Consider the following 17,837-nt stretch of genomic DNA (forward strand, 5'->3'; position numbering starts at 1 on the left):
ATTAAATGCATTCACATAATTAAAACAAAATGTTTCTAACTGTAATAAGGGAAATGTTCCATTATAATCTTGTCAGTGTCTGAGCAGGAACAGGCTAGGAAGCGCCCTGTCAATCCATTTTAAATGCGCTTCTTCACGCTCGTAACTTACGTTCATGCTCGCAAATTTAAGCAAAGAGACTCGTAACAATGGGTTTACCTTGGGGAGTAGACTTCAACGGCTTCTCCATATTTTCATGGATAAATGTTTGCCATTTAGATACAGGGCGTGGCTCAAATAGTGGCACGGTCGTCCAGAAACTTCCAAATTCTTACTAGTTCCTGCCGTTGTGTTCTAGGTAAGACACCTGTGGAAATAAAAATAGAATGTAGTACAAACAAGTACAGAATTTTTATGAAGGAATAATAATGTGCAGTATTTTTACCTTGGAGTGTGGACTTCTACGGTATATCCATCCAGCTGCTTCTCCATATTTTCATGGATAAATGTACGCCATTTATATACGAGGCATGGCTCAAATAGTGGTGCGGTCGTCCAGAAACGTCCAACTTCATACTAGTTCCTGCTGTTGTGTTCTAGGTAAGACACCTGTGGAAATAAAAATAGAATCTAGTACAAACAAGTACAGAATTTTTATGAAGGAATAATAATGTGCAGTATTTTTATCTTGGAGTGTGGACTTCTACGGTATATACATACAGCTGCTTCTCCATATTTTCATGGATAAATGTACGCCATTTATATACGAGGCATGGCTCAAATAGTGGTGCGGTTGTCCAGAAACTTCCAAATTCTTACTAGTTCCTGCTGTTGTGCTCTAGGTAAGACACCTGTGGAAATAAAAATAGAATGTAGAACAAACAAGTACAGTATTTTTATGAAGGAATAATAATGTACAGTATTTACCTTCTGCAGTATATTCATCCAGCTGCTTCTCCATATTTTCATGGATAAATGTCTGCCATTTAGAATCGAGGCATGGCTCAAATAGTGGCGCGGTCGTCCAGAAACGTACAACTTGCGTCTTCCTAGTTCCTGCTCTTGTGTTCTAGGTGAGAGACCTGTGAAAATAAAAATAGAATGTATTACAAACAAGTACATTATTTTTATAAAGGAATAATAATATAAAGTATTTACCTTCTGCGGTATATTCATCCAGCATCTTCTCCATATTTTCTTGGATAAATGTACGCCATTTAGATACGGGACATGGTTCAAATAGTGGAGCGGTCGTCCAGAAACTTCCAACTTCGTACTAGCTCTTGCTGTTGTGTTCTAGGTAAGACACCTGTGGAAATAAAAATAGAATGTAGAACAAACAAGTACAGTATTTTTATGAAGAAATAATCATGTAGAGTATTTACCTTCTACGGTATATCCATCCAGCATCTTCTCCATATTTTCATGGATAAATGTCCGCCGGTTAGGTATTATTGCGACCTCCTTGGCTGTCAACTCGTTCAGCAGTGCTACCGATTTGTCATGTTTTTGGAGATTTCTTTCTTTAATTTAACGAATATCGTCCGCTTTTCCGTCCTTCGCACTCTTTCTTTCTTCTAAGACTTGGAAAAACCAAGGTATGTCCACCTCGAGCTATAAGACACCTGTCGAAATAAAAATAGAATGTAGAACAAACAAGTACAGTATTTTTTATGAAGAAATAATAATGTACAGTATTTACCTTCTACGGTATATCCATCCAGCATCTTCTCCATATTTTCATGGATAAATGTCCGCCGGTTAGGTATTATTGCGACCTCCTTGGTAGTTCAGCAGTGCTACCGATTAGTCATGTTTTTTGATGATTTCTTTCATCCGCTTTTCCGTCCTTCGAACTAAGACTTGGAAAAACCAAGGTATGTCCACCTCGAGCTATAAGACACCTGTCGAAATAAAAATAGAATGTAGAACAAACAAGTACAGTATTTTTATGAAGAAATAATAATGTACAGTATTTACCTTCTACGGTATATCCATCCAGCATCTTCTCCATGTTTTCATGGATAAATGTCCGCCGGTTAGGTATTATTGCGACCTACTTGGCAGTTCAGCAGTGCTCCCGATTTGTCATGTTTTTGATGATTTCTTTCTTTAATTTAACGAATATCATCCGCTTTTCCGTCCTTCGAACTAAGACTTGGAAAACCCAAGGTATGTCCACCTTGAGCTATAAGACACCTGTGGAAATAAAAATAGAATGTAGAACAAACAAGTACAGTATTTATATGAAGAAATAATAATGTACAGTATTTACCTTCTACGGTATATCCATCCAGCATCTTCTCCATATTTTCATGGATAAATGTCCGCCGGTTAGGTATTATTGCGACCTCCTTGGCTGTCAACTCGTTCAGCAGTGCTACCGATTTGTCATGTTTTTTGATGATTTCTTTCTTTAATTTAACGACTTTTCCGTCCTTCGCACTATCTTTCTTTCTTCTAAGACTTGGAAAAACCAGGGTATGTCCACCTCGGGCTATAAGCTAATGCTGGACCCGATGTTTTGGTCGGATCTTACGGGATTTATTGTGACAAAGTACTTCTGAGTTCTGATTGGCTACCGCAACTACCAACCTAAAAGGTAATAATTAGCCTGCGGACGGCTGGTGATCCGAGGTAAACAGACCTATATTAACCACAATAATAAACTATTTTTTCAAACAGGAACCAGGCCTATATTCACCACAATAATACCAAAAAAAACAATCAAACTGGGAATAACTAACATCATGTAATACTTTGAAAGCAAAACACTTAACGTTGAATAAACCTAAGTGTATATTAACAGTACTTATTATTTAATTAGATCCTGTCCCTGTCCTGTGATCTATAAGGAGTCTTTTGGGGACGTCTGCGTGTTTTGCAAAAAAAGGAGCACTTGAGGCCTGCTGGAACCTGTGCTGCTGTGCAGATCTCATGTGGAGATAAGAAGCCTTTTGTTTGGGAGTTTAATCTTACCAAGCATGGTCTCCCACCCATTTCCTTTCTCCCTGTAACTCGCCACCGCCGCCCCCCTCTTCTCTTTCTTCCCCCTCGGTGATGCCCCCCCCCCCCGGTCACGTTGTATACTCTTCACTGCTTTTTACAGGGCTTCTGGGAGCCATTGGCTTCATTAGCACAACACTGCCTAATTATTATGACCTATTATTGGACTTTATTCCTCCCCCGAGCGAGAGTTCCTTTACACCGGGCTCTATTTCTGCTTTTAGTAGACAAAAGGCATCAGTCCAGGCACATGCACGAATGTTCCCCTGCTACAGACTACATGTTGCATCCATGAGCAGGTTGCCACTAACTTAAATTTTTTGTCATCCAGAAATCTATCCATTAGTTTGTTCCATTAGTCGCGTAGTCAGATGAAAACACTTTCGAGCCTCATTGCATATTTTATGGGAGCAATTTTAAATTAAAACATGTTTCCAATTTGCCATGAACTATATTACCTTTTATTTACCTCCTATTTATCTTATTTTAGCTTCTATTTACCTTCTATTTTAATTATTTCAGCTTCAATTTGCCTTCTAATTATCTTCTTCCAGGTATAATTTACCTTATATTTAATTTGTTTTTACTTTCTTGTACCTATTTACATTTTACCTTATATCAAATTTTTATTGATCTTTTTTAACCATATATTTAACTTTTATTTATCTTTTCTCAAGCATATACATAACTTTTTTCACATTATTTTACAATTTTTAATTTAGCTTTTACTTTTATTTACCTTATTTTGCCTTCTATTTTAATTATTTTAGCTTTGATTTGCCTTCTAATTATCTTCTTCCAGGTACAATTTACCTTATATTTAATTTGTTTTTACTTTCTTGTACCTATTTACACTTTACCTTATATCAAATTTTTATTGATCTTTTTTAACCATATATTTAACTTTTATTTATCTTTTGTCAAGCATATACATAACTTTTTTCACATTATTTTACAATTTTTAATTTACCTTTTACTTTTATTTACCTTATTTTGCCTTCTATTTAGCTTATATTTAACTAGTTTTTACTTTATTTTACCTTTTTGTACCTATTTACATTTTACCATATATTTAACTTTTATTTATCTTTTTGTAAGCATATATTTAACTTTTATTTATCTTTTTTAAGCATATATTTAACTTTGTTCACATTATTTTACTTTATATTTAATTTAGCTTGTATTTTTATTTACATTGGTGTGCCTTCTATTTACCTTATATTTAACTTGTTTTTACTTTATTTTACCTTCTTGTACCTATTTACATTTTACCTTACATTTAACTTTTATTTATCTTTTTTAAAGCATACATTTAACTTTTATTTAACTTTTTTTAAGCATATATTTAACTTTTATTTTTTAAGCATATATATAACTTTTTTCACGTTATTTGACCTTATTAAATTTACCTTTTACTTTTATTTACCTTATTTTGCCTTCTATTTACCTTGGGTTTATTTACCCTTTATCTTATTTTACCATCTTTCACTTTCTATTTAACTTGTTTTACTTTCTTTTACCTCCTAATTACATTCTATTTAACTTATTAACCTTCCACCTTTTATCTACCTTATTTTGCTTTATTTAACTTCTATTTACCTTTTGTCTTCTTTTAGCTTTCACCTCATATTTAATGTCCCTTTTTATTTAACCATATTTTGCTTTCAATGTATTTATTCTTTACCTTTTTTAACCTTCTACAAAACCGGTAAAGTTGGCATGTTGTGTAAAAGGTAAATAAAAACAAAATACAAGGATTTGCTAATCATTTTGAACTTATATTCAATTGAATAGACTGCAAAGACACGATATTTAATGTTCACACTGGAAAACCTTTTAGCTCATTTTTAATTAAAAAAAAATGGCATAAATGGCAAAAAAGACTGAGAAAGTTGAGGATTGCTCATCAAACACTTATTTAGATCATCCCACAGGTGTGCAGGCTAATTGGGAACAGGTGGGTGCCATGATTGGGTATAAAAGCAGCTTCCATTAAATGCTCAGTCATTCACAAACAAGGACGAGGCGAGGGTCACCACTTTGTCAACAAATGCGTGAGAAAATTGTCCAACAGTTTAAGAACAACATTTCTCAACCAGCTATTGCAAGAAATTTAGGAATTTCACCATCAAAGATCTGTAGTATCACCAAAAGGTTCAGAGAATCTGGACAACTCACTGCATGTAAGCGGCAATGCCCGTGACCTTGGATCGCTCAGACGGGACCGCATCAAAAAGCGACATCAGTGTGTAAAGGATATCACCACATGGGCTCAGGAACACTTCAGAAAACCACTGTCAGTGACTACAGTTCGTCGCTACATCTGTAAGTGCAAGTTAAAACTCTACTATGCAAAGCCAAAGTCATTTATCGACAACACCCAGAAACGCCGCCGGCTTTGCTGCGCCTGAGCTCATCTAAGATCAGTCAATCAACCAAAGTTTATTTATTTAGCCCTAAATCACAAGTGTCTCAAAAGGTTGCATAAGCCACAACGACATCCTTGGCTCAGATCCCACATCAGGGCAAGGAAAACCTCAACTCAACTAACCACAAAAGGTCTGTAGTATCATCAAAAGGTTCAGAGAATCTGGAGAAATCACTGCATGTAAGCGGCAATGCCCGTGACCTTGGATCGCTCAGACGGGACTGCATCAAAAAGCGACCTCAGTGTGTAAAGGATATCACCACGTGGGCTCAGGATCACTTCAGAAAACCACTGTCAGTAACTACAGTTCGTCGCTACATCTGTAAGTGCAAGTTAAAACTCTACTATGCAAAGCCAACGTCATCTATCAACAACACCCAGAAACGCCGCCGGCTTTGCTGCGCCTGAGCTCATCTAAGATCAGTCAATCAACCAAAGTTTATTTATTTAGCCCTAAATCACAAGTGTCTCAAAAGGCTGCATAAGCCACAACGACATCCTTGGCTCAGATCCCACATCAGGGCAAGGAAAACCTCAACTCAACTAACCACAAAAGGTCTGTAGTATCATCAAAAGGTTCAGAGAATCTGGAGAAATCACTGCATGTAAGCGGCAATGCCCGTGACCTTGGATCGCTCAGACGGGATCGCATCAAAAAGCGACATCATTGTGTAAAGGATATCACCACATGGGCTCAGGAACACTTCAGAAAACCACTGTCAGTAACTACAGTCCGTCGCTACATCTGTAAGTGCAAGTTGAAACTCTACTAAGCAAAGCCAAAGTCATTTATCAACAACACCCAGAAACGCCGCCGGCTTTGCTGCGCCTGAGCTCATCTAAGATCAGTCAATCAATCAAAGTTTATGTATATAGCCCTAAATCACGAGTGTCTCAAAGTGAAGTGAAATGAATTATATTTATCTAGCGCTTTTCTCTAGTGACTCAAAGCGCTTTACATAGTGAAACCCAATATCTAAGTTACATTTAAACCAGCGTGGGTGGCACTGGGAGCAGGTGGGTCAAGTGTCTTGCCCAAGGACACAATGGCAATGACTAGGATGGCGGAAGCGGGAATCGAACCTGCAACCCTCAAGTTGCTAGCACAGCCGCTCTACCAACCGAGCTATATGACAAGGGCCGCATAAGCCACAACAACATCCTTGGCTCAGATCCCACATCAGGGCAAGGAAAAACTCAACTCAACCAATGTGAGGAAACTGATGCAAAGTGTAAAAGTGTTCTGTGATCTGTGGAGTCCTCATTTCCAATTGTTTTTGGAAATTGCGGACGTCTTGTCCTCCGGACCAAAGAGGAAAAGAACCATCCGGACTGTTCTAGGCGCAAAGAGTAAAAGCCAGCATCTGTGATGGTATGGGGGTGTATTAGTGCCCAAAGGCCTGGGTAACATACACATCTGTGAAGGTACCATTAATGCTGAAAGGTACATACAGGTTTTGAAGCAACATATGTTGCCATCCAAGCAAGGCTATCATGGACGCCCCTGCTTATTTCAGCAAAACGATGCCAAGCCACGTGATAGAACGGCGTGGCTTCATAGTAGAACTTGCGCGGCGCATTATGAAGCCTAAAATACCACAACGGAGACTGTTGAACAAGCAAGAATGGAAGAGAATGCCGCCTGAAAAGCTTCCAAAATTGGTCTCCTGAGTTCCCAAATGTTTACTGAGTGTTGTTAAAAGGAAAGGCCATGTAACACACTGGTAAAAAATGCCCCTGTGCCAACTTTTTTGGAACATTAAATATCTCGTCTTTGAAGTCTATTCAATTGAATATCAATCAATCAATCAATGTTTACTTATATAGCCCTAAATCACTAGTGTCTCAAAGGGCTGCACAAACCACCACGACATCCTCGGTAGGCCCACATAAGGGCAAGGAAAACTCACACCCAGTGGGACGTCGGTGACAATAATGACTATGAGAACCTTGGAGAGGAGGAAAGCAATGGATGTCGAGCGGGTCTAACATGATACTGTGAAAGTTCAATCCACAATGGATCCAACACAGTCGCGAGAGTCCAGTCCAAAGCGGATCCAACACAGCAGCGAGAGTCCCGTTCACAGCGGAGCCAGCAGGAAACCATCCCAAGCGGAGGCGGATCAGCAGCGCAGAGATGTCCCCAGCCGATACACGGGCGAGCAGTACATGGCCCCCGGATCGGACCGGACCCCCTCCACAAGGGAGAGTGGGACATAGAAGAAAAAGAAAAGAAACGGGAGATCAACTGGTCTAAAAAGGGAGTCTATTTAAAGGCTAGAGTATACAAATGAGTTTTAAGGTGAGACTTAAATGCTTCTACTGAGGTGGCATCGCGAACTGTTACCGGGAGGGCATTCCAGAGTACTGGAGCCCGAACGGAAAACGCTCTATAGCCCGCAGACTTTTTTTGGGCTTTGGGAATCACTAATAAGCCGGAGTCCTTTGAACGCAGATTTCTTGCCGGGACATATGGTACAATACAATCGGCAAGATAGGCTGGAGCTAGACCGTGTAGTATTTTATACTTAAGTAGTAAAACCTTAAAGTCACATCTTAAGTGCACAGGAAGCCAGTACAGGCGTAATGTGATCAAACTTTCTTGTTCTTGTCAAAAGTCTAGCAGCCGCATTTTGTACCAACTGTAATCTTTTAATGCTAGACATGGGGAGACCCGAAAATAATACGTTACAGTAGTCGAGGCGAGACGTAACAAACGCATGGATAATGATCTCAGCGTTTTTAGTGGACAGAATGGAGCGAATTTTAGCGATGTTACGGAGATGAAAGAAGGCCGTTTTAGTAACGCTTTTAATGTGTGCCTCAAAGGAGAGAGTTGGGTCGAAGATAATACCCAGATTCTTTACCGTGTCACCTTGTTTAATTGTTTGGTTGTCAAATGTTAGAGTTGTATTATTAAATAGAGTTCGGTGTCTAGCAGGACCGATAATCAGCACTTCCGTTTTTTTGGCGTTGAGTTGCAAAAAGTTAGCGGACATCCATTGTTTGATTTCATTAAGACACGCCTCCAGCTGACTACAATCCGGCGTGTTGGTCAGCTTTAGGGGCATGTAGAGTTGGGTGTCATCAGCATAACAGTGAAAGCTAATCCCGTATTTGCGTATGATGTCACCTAGCGGCAGCATGTAGATGCTGAAGAGTGCAGGGCCAAGGACCGAACCCTGGGGAACTCCACACGTTACCTTAACGTAGTCCGAGGTCACATTGTTATGGGAGACACACTGCATCCTATCAGTAAGATAAGAGTTAAACCAAGACAGGGCTAAGTCTGACATGCCAATTCGTGTTTTGATACGTTCTAATAAAATATTATGATCGACGGTATCGAAAGCAGCGCTAAGATCGAGGAGCAGCAACATAGATGACGCATCAGAATCCATCGTTAGCAATAGATCATTAGTCATTTTTGCGAGGGCTGTCTCCGTGGAGTGATTTGCCCTGAAACCGGATTGAAAGGTTTCACATAGATTGTTAGACGCTAAGTGTTCATTTAACTGCTCCGCAACAATTTTTTCAAGGATTTTTGAAATAAAGGGAAGGTGAGACACCGGTCGGTAGTTTACCATGAGGTCAGGATCGAAGTTAGGTCTTTTAAGAAGAGGATGAATAACCGCTTTTTTGAATGCTAGGGGAACAGGGCCCGAGGAGAGTGATAAGTTTATAATATTTAGCACTGATGGACCTAATAATACAAAGAGCTCCTTGTGAAAAGGATTTCCAAATCATTGTATTCTGTTGTTATTTACCATTTACACAACGTGCCGACGTCACCGGTTTTGGGTTTTGTCGGGCTTGTGGAGGCGGATACACGCTCATACCAGCAAGAATGAGCAAAATAAGTATGCCGACGTGTCCCCGGCTTTGAAAGTCCTCCATCCAAACACTGCCCTATCTTGTCACTTAACATGAGAGGGGGTGTCTGGGAGTGATTAGTGGCTGTAAAGGCATGTGTGTGTGTGTGTGTGTGTGTGTGTGTGTGTGTGTGTGATAGACATTCTCCCACACTCTTGCCCCGTGGGGGCATAGGAGAGGCAGGCAGATGGCTACATTCAGGTCCACCGCGGGTCAACATATGGCCCACAGAGACAAAGTTTGTCCTTGTGTGTGAGAGTAAGAGACCGGAGTCATTCTCAGTGTGCCCGAGTAGAGGAGGCTGAATGACGAGGGAAAAGAGCGTAAAGAAGTAATCTCACAGGCAAAGGGGGTTAAAAGAAGAAGGAAAAAAAAAAAAAAGAAGCCGTGGGTTCGTTTGAGAGGATAAGAGTGAGCGGCGTCCCCGTGAGATCAATCGTAGAAAAGACGGCAATAGAAAGGCGACGGAAATATTTCCTTGATTGCATTTTACTGAGAGAGAGAATCAAAGCGCTCATTTTGGTCCAAGTACAAACCCCGTTTCCATATGAGTTGGGAAATTGTGTTGGATGTAAATATAAACAGAATACAATGAAAATCATTTTCAACCCACATTCAGTTTAATGCACTATAAAGAAAAGATATTTGATGTTCAAACTCATAAACTTTTTTTTCTTTTTTGCAAATAATAATTAACATGTGCCAAAGTAGTTGGGAAAGGGCATGTTCACCACTGTGTTACATCACCTTTTCTTTTAACAACACTCAATAAACGTTTGGGAACTGAGGAAACTAATTGTCGAAGCTTTGAAAGTGGAATTCTTTCCCATTCTTCTTATATGTAGAGCTTCAGTCGTTCTCCGCTGTCGTATTTTACGCTTCATAATGCGCCACACATTTTGGATGGGAGAGAGGTCTGGACTGCAGGCGGGCCAGGAAAGTACCCGCACTCTTTTTTTTTTTACGAAGCCACGCTGTTGTAACACGTGCTGAATGTGGCTTGGCATTGTCTTGCTGAAATAAGCAAAGACGGCGCTTAGATGGCAGCATATGTTGTTCCAAAACCTGTATGTACATTTCAGCATTAATGGTGCCTTCACAGATGTGTAAGTTACCCATGCCTTGGGCACTAATGCACCCCCATACCATCACAGATGCTGGCTTTTCAACTTCGCGTCGATAACAGTCTGGATGATTCGCTTCCCCTTTGGTCCGGATGACACGATGTCGCATATTTCGAAAAACAATTAGAAATGTGGACTCGTCAGGCCACAGAACACTTTTCCACTTTGCGTCAGTCCATCTTAGATGATCTCGGGCCCAGAGAAGCCGGCGGCGTTTCTGGGTGTTGTTGATAAATGGCTTTCGCTTTGTATAGTAGAGCTTTAACTTGCACTTACAGATGTAGGGACCAACTGTATTTTGTGACAATGGTTTTCTGAAGTGTTCCTGAGCCCAAGTGGTGATATCCTTTAGAGATTGATGTCGGTCATTCAATGTTGGTTTCCGGCCATGCCGCTTACGTGGAGTGATTTCTCCAGATTCTCTGAACCTTTTGATGATATTATGGAGCGTAGATGTTGAAATCCCTAAATTTCTCGCAATTTCACTTTGAGAAACGTTGTTCTTAAACTGTTTGACTATTTGCTCACGCAGTTGTGGACAAAGGGGTGTACCTCGCCCCATCCTTTCCTGTGAAAGACTGAGCATTTTTTGGAAAGCTATTTTTATACCCAATCATGGCACCCACCTGTTCCCAATTAGCCTGCACACCTGTGGGATGTTCCAAATAAGTGTTTGATGAGCATTCCTCAACTTTATCAGTATTTATTGCCACCTTTCCCAAATTTTTTGTCACGTGTTGCTGGCATCAAATTCTAAAGTTAATGAGTATTTGCACAAAAAAAAAATGTTTATGAGTTTGAACATCAAATATGTTGTCTTTGTAGCATATTCAACTGAATATGGGTTGAAAAGGATTTGCAAATCATTGTATTCCGTTTATATTTACATTTAACACAATTACCAACTCATATAAGTTGTAGAAATTTGTTATGTTTTAGCAGCATAAATGCTAACCTTAGACTTGTTCTAATATAAGTTGTATATTTTTTTATTGTTCTGCACAAATGCTAAAATTAGCCTTGTTACAATATAAGTTCCATCCATCCATCCATTTTCTACCGCTTATTCCCCTTTTTGGGGTCGCTGGCGTCTATCTCAGCTACAATCGGGCGGAAGGCGGGGTACACCCTGGACAAGTCGCCACCTCATCGCAGGGCCAACACAAGTTGTAGGTGTTTTTTTTTTTTGCAGCAAAAATGCTAACATTAGCCTTGTTATAAGTTGTAGGTGTGTATGTTTTAGCAGCAAAAATGCTAACATTAGCCTTGTTATAAGTTATAGATGTTTCTTTTTAATGTTTTAGCTGATCTCCGAGGAAAAGGCTTTATCAGTATCAGGCAGTATAACGCTTCAAACCCCGCTTTGAGAAGCTGTGCATTACAAAATGTACTCGTTGTCGTTATTAATCCTGACCTCCTCATTTTCATTTATGAAAAACAATGGTCACATTTTTTTTTTTATCCCTTTTTGTTTTGCAACCTGAGTTAAGGTTGCTGATCAATTATAATTCATTTTATTTTTCACTCTCAAAAGTTCATCAAAAATTATATATAATTTAAAGAAGGATATGGGTTTTTTTTCACATTTCCGGCAAATCGATACACTTTGAATTCTTTATGCTACGGACTAAAAACAAAGTTAATAAAGTTATTATTTTTTGTAAATGCATGTATATATTTTGTATGGCCATAAAGATACAATCTCATGCAGAGGTGTACTTATAACAATGCTATAAACAAATGATACTATTTATGGTCTCGGCTGAGCGTGTACCAGGAAATAATTGAGTAACAGCACTGTTACTTGTGTCCAATTTTTACTACTCGACCCACCCCTGCGGGTGACTCACACCCCCCTCCAGTTCACACCCTCCTCCACGTCTTCCTGTCCTGATTCCTACCCTCCCCGCCCCCCCCCCCCCCCAGCTCCTCCCAACTCTAATAAACTCTTCTTCTCGGCCTTTCCTTTCCCCTCAAATCTCCTAATTCTCTCCATCCCCAGTTTGTTCAGACTCAAGTGACACACTCTCCACCCGGTTTCTGCCTTCCTTCCTTCCTTCCGCCTTGCCTCTCTAATCCTGCCTTCAGACTTTGTTTTCCTGCTTTCAGAGAGGATTTGGGGGTTTTCGGTGGATTGCAGCTAATGGGCTGAACACGTGCGAAAGCTAGTTTGGTTTCAATCAACCCACACTTGGTTTTTGGACTTTGAATTGCAAGGGATCTATACATGCTTCACTTTTGTGGAAAGTACTTCACGTGTGGATTCAAACATGTTAGAGTGGGGCAGAAGTGCAGACACTGCATTGATCAAGTCGGTTTCAGAGTTAGTCCCCGTAGTTGACCAATTGGAGAGGGTACGGCCAGACCATCTCTTAAATGATTGGTCCAAAGCCCCTCACGTGACTACAGTGCTCCATGTTTGGGACAAACTTTTTGAGTTGACCATACTCTCCCTGGCAATAACAGTGTTGTGTGTCCCTCTGGTGTTCAAACAGGAAATTACATCAACATGAGACACGAACTGTACTTTTTCCTAGTTATTCAAATGTCCATCCATCAATCCATCATCTTCCGCTTATCCGAGTTCGGGTTGCGGGGGAAGCAGGCTAAGAAGGGAAGCCCAGACTTTCCTCTCCCCAGCCACTTCGTCCAGCTCTTCCCAGGGCGTTCCCAGGCCAGCCGGGAGACAGTCTTTCCAACGTGTCCAGGGTCTTCCCCGGACGTCCTCGAAACATCTCCCTCAGGACGCGTTCTGGTGGCATCCTGATCAGATGCCGCAACCACCTCATCTGGCTCCTCTACATGTGGAGGAGCAGGGCTTTACTTTGATCTCCTCCCGGATGACAGAGCTTCTCACCCTATCTCTAAAGGGAGAGCCAAGCTCATTTCGGTCGCGTGTACCTGTGATCTTGTTCCTTCGGTCATAACCCAAAGCTCATGACCATAGGTGAGGATGGGAACGTAGATCGACCGGAAAATTGAGAGCTCCTCCTTCACCACAACGGATCGATACAGCGTCCAAATTACTGAAGACGCTGCACCGATCCGCCTGTCAATCTCATGATCAACTCGTGAACAAGACTCCGAGGTACTTGAACTCCTCCACTTGGGGCAGGGTCTCCTCCCCAACCCGGAGATGGCACTCCACCCTTTCCCGGGCGAGAACCTCGGACTCGGAGGTGCTGATTCTCATCCCAGTCGCTTTACACCCGGCTGCGAAACGATCCAGTGAGAACTGAAGATCCTGGCCAGAGGAAGTCATCAGGACCAAGTCATCTGCAAAAAGCAGAGACCTAATCCTGCAGCCACCCAAACCAGAGCCCCTCAACGCCCATACTCCGCCTCGAAATTCTGTCCATAAAAGTTATGAACAGAATGGGTGACAAAGGACAGCCTTGGCGGAGTCCAACCCTCACTGGAAATGTGTTCGACTTACTGCCGGCAATGCGGACCAAGCTCTGACACTGATCGTCAGACTGAGTTTTTATATCATATTTAAGCACCTGCATGGTTTTTCATTGGACCATCATCATAGCTGCCAACAGGCAATCTAACAGATCTATCCCCCATCTAACTTGGTTGATCTGAGAATCGATTCTGAATCGAATCGCCACCCCAAGAATCATCCATCCATCCATCTTCTTCCGCTTATCCGAGGTCGGGTCGCGGGGGCAACAGCCTAAGCAGAGAAGCCCAGACTTCCCTCTCCCCAGCCACTTCGTCTAGCTCTTCCCGGGGGATCCCGAGGCGTTCCCAGGCCAGCCGGGAGACATAGTCTTCCCAACGTGTCCTGGGTCTTCCCCGTGGCCTCCTACCGGTTGGACGTGCCCTAAACACCTCCCTAGGGAGGCGTTCGGGTGGCATCCTGACCAGATGCCCGAACCACCTCATCTGGCTCCTCTCCATGTGAAGGAGCAGCTGCTTTACTTTGAGTTCCTCCCGGATGGCAGAGCTTCTCACCCTATCTCTAAGGGAGAGACAGGAAACTCATTTGGGCCGCTTGTACCCGTGATCTTATCCTTTCGGTCATGACCCAAAGCTCATGACCATAGGTGAGGATGGGAACGTAGATCGACCGGTAAATTGAGAGCTTTGCCTTCCGGCTCAGCTCCTTCTTCACCACAACGGATCGATACAACGTCCGCATTACTGAAGACGCCGCACCGATCCGCCTGTCGATCTCACCATCCACTCTTCCCCCACTCGTGAACAAGACTCCTAGGTACTTGAACTCCTCCACTTGGGGCAGGGTCTCCTCCCCAACCCGGAGATGGCATTCCACCCTTTTCCGGGCGAGAACCATGGACTCGGACTTGGAGGTGCTGATTCTCATTCCGGTCGCTTCACACCCGGCTGCGAACCGATCCAGTGAGAGCTGAAGATCCCGGTCAGACGGAGCCATCAGGACCACATCATCTGCAAAAAAAAGAGACCTAATCCTGCGGTCACCAAACCGGAACCCCTCAACGCCTTGACTGTGCCTAGAAATTTCTGTCCATAAAAGTTATGAATCAGAATTTAAAAATGTAATCGTGAGTTTTTGGAAAATTCACATCCCTATTGGTTGATAATCAAATGACATATTGCTAGAATCGATGTGAATCGCGGTGTGCGATGTGGAACAAAAGCATGCAGTCGTGGTCAAAAGTTTACATACACTAGTGAAGGACAAAATGTCGTGGCTGTCTTGCGTTTCCAATACTTTCTACAACTGATTGATTTAAACTTTTATTAGTAGATTGCACAGTACAGTACATATTCTGTACAATTGAAGACTAAATGGTAACACCCCAATAAGTTTTTCAACAATTCATGGTACACATATATACTATCAGCATAACACTGTCATCACGGAAGTTAATCATCATAGTATGTACATTGAAATATTTACATTATTTACAATCCGGTGGGGTGGGATGTGGAGGGAGTTAGGTTTGGTTGATATCAGCACTTCAGTCAACAACAATTATATCATCTGAGAAATGGACATTGAAACAGTGTATGTGGTGGGGGGAGGGTGTTAGTCTAGGGTTGTAGTTGCCTGGAGGTGTTCTTTTAGTGCGGTTTTGAAGGAGGGTAGAGATGCACTTTCTTTTACACCTGCATTCCATATTGTTGTGGCATAGAAGGAGAATGAGTTAAGACCTTTGTTAGATCGGAATCTGGGTTTAACGTGGTTTGTGGAGCTCCCCCTGGTGTTGTGGTTACGGCGGTTATTTACGTCCTGGAAGTAGTTTGACATGTACTTCGGTATCAGGGAGTTGTAGCGGATTTTATAGACCAGGCTCAGTGCAAGTTGTTTTACTCTGTCCTCCACCTTGAACCAGTCCACTTTGGAGAAGTGGGTAGGAGTGAGGTGTGATCTGGGGTGGAGGTCTAGAAGTAACCTGACTAGCTTGTTCTGGGATGTTTGAAGTCTAGATTTTAGGGTTTTGGAGGTTCTGGGGTACCAGGATGTGCATGCGTAATCGAAAAGGGTTAAATGACAGTTCCCGTCCGAATCTTCAAGGTGCTTTTGTTGACCAGAGAGGAGATTCTGTAGAGAAATCCTGTTCGTTGGTTGTCCTTTTTTGATGACCTTGGTTGCCATTTTATCCCAGATAAGATTAGCCTCTAGAATGGAACCTAGGTAGGTGACCTCATCTTTCCTGGTGAAAACAATATCACCCTGTTGTGATCCGCTACCCGGATCACACCATAAACTCAGACTCTTTCGGTGCTGAGTTTGTGTGCACTTCCTGTTTTTGTTACCATGGTTTCTGATTTGTCCCACCTGCTATTGTTTCTACGCACACCTGTTAGTTATTGTCTACTTGTGTATTTAAGCCTGCCTGCTACCTTAGTCCGGGAAGCGGATCACAACACACCCACTTTAATAGTGAAGTCACTGACTTTCTTAAAGGTTGATTTGGGACCCAAATAGGATGGATTCCGTTTTACCTAAGTGTATGGATAGTTTATTGTCAGCGAGACAGGTGCAAATTCTACAGAGTCCTGCACTGAGGATTTGTAAATTCATTAAAATGTCACTGTGAAGTTATCAAGTCTGTTGAGTTGATTGGAGTTACCTCCCGCAGCGAGTGGGTCCATACGATGACTTCTGTTTTAGCCGTTTTACTGCCGTTACATACAAAATTAGGAAACAATTAAAGTATGCATATAAACATTTACAAAATCTGACATATATCTGTGGTTTACAGTCTGGTGCGGCTAATATATGTTTAAAAAATTCTAAAAGAAGTTCTAAAGCTTGGAAAATACAGTCTATATATATATATATGTATATATATATATATATGTCTTGATTGGATTATCCAGAGAATAGTGCTCGATACCGTGGTAGAGCGCAATATGTAGGTGTGGGAAAAATCACAAGACTACTTCATCTCTACAGAACTGTTTCATGAGGGGTTCCCTCAATCAACAGGAGATTTTAATGGAAGCATTCACATACAATGGTTTATATAGGGCACAGAGTGGGTGGGTACAGGCAGGCGTAGGGGCGTGGTGATTGGCTCATGTGTTACCTAGGAAGTGTTTCCGTCTGTGGCGGCATGTTGAAATGATTTCACTGCGCTTGTTGAGGGATGATAGATCTGGATGATATATAATAAATAGTTTCTATTTTAAGCATAGGTTGCATCTTTTATTACCACTGTTGTAAGGTGTGCTGGATGCAAGAATTTGCCATGTTATTGAATATTCAACATTATTGTCTTTGAGGTTCCAAATGTGTTTGCTGAGTTCTGTAGAATTCCGCAAAATCTGATTTGTAATTGTCGCAAGAAACCTGATTGCCCTCTCAACGGAGGGTGCTTACAGACATCAGTCGTTTACCAAGCAAAGGTAACACGCAAGGACATTAACACATCCGACACTTACGTAGGCTTAACCGAAGGAGCGTTCAAAACAAGATGGAATAATCACAACGTCTCCTTTAGAAACCAGACTTTGCGGAATTCTACAGAACTCAGCAAGCACATTTGGAACCTCAAAGACAATAATGTTGAATATTCAATAACATGGCAAATTCTTGCATCCGGCACACCTTACAACAGTGGTAATAAAAGATGCAACCTATGCTTAAAAGAGAAACTGTTTATTATCTATCATCCAGATCTATCATCCCTCAACAAGCGCAGTGAAATCATTTCAACATGCCGCCACAGACGGAAACACCTCCTAGGTAACACGAGCCAATCACCACACCCTACGCCTGCTTGTACCCACCCACTCTGTGCCCTATATAAAGCATTGTATGTGAATGCTTCCATTAAAATCTCCTGATGATTGAGGGAACCCCTCATGAAACAGTTCTGTAGAGATGAAGTAGTCTTGTGATTTTTCCCACACCTACATATACATATACATATATATATACAAAAATAATAATAATTTCCGCTCATCACTAGGTTTGATTCAAGAAT

Source organism: Nerophis ophidion, linkage group LG13 (assembly GCF_033978795.1).
Source record: "Nerophis ophidion isolate RoL-2023_Sa linkage group LG13, RoL_Noph_v1.0, whole genome shotgun sequence".
Lineage (NCBI taxonomy): Eukaryota > Metazoa > Chordata > Actinopteri > Syngnathiformes > Syngnathidae > Nerophis > Nerophis ophidion.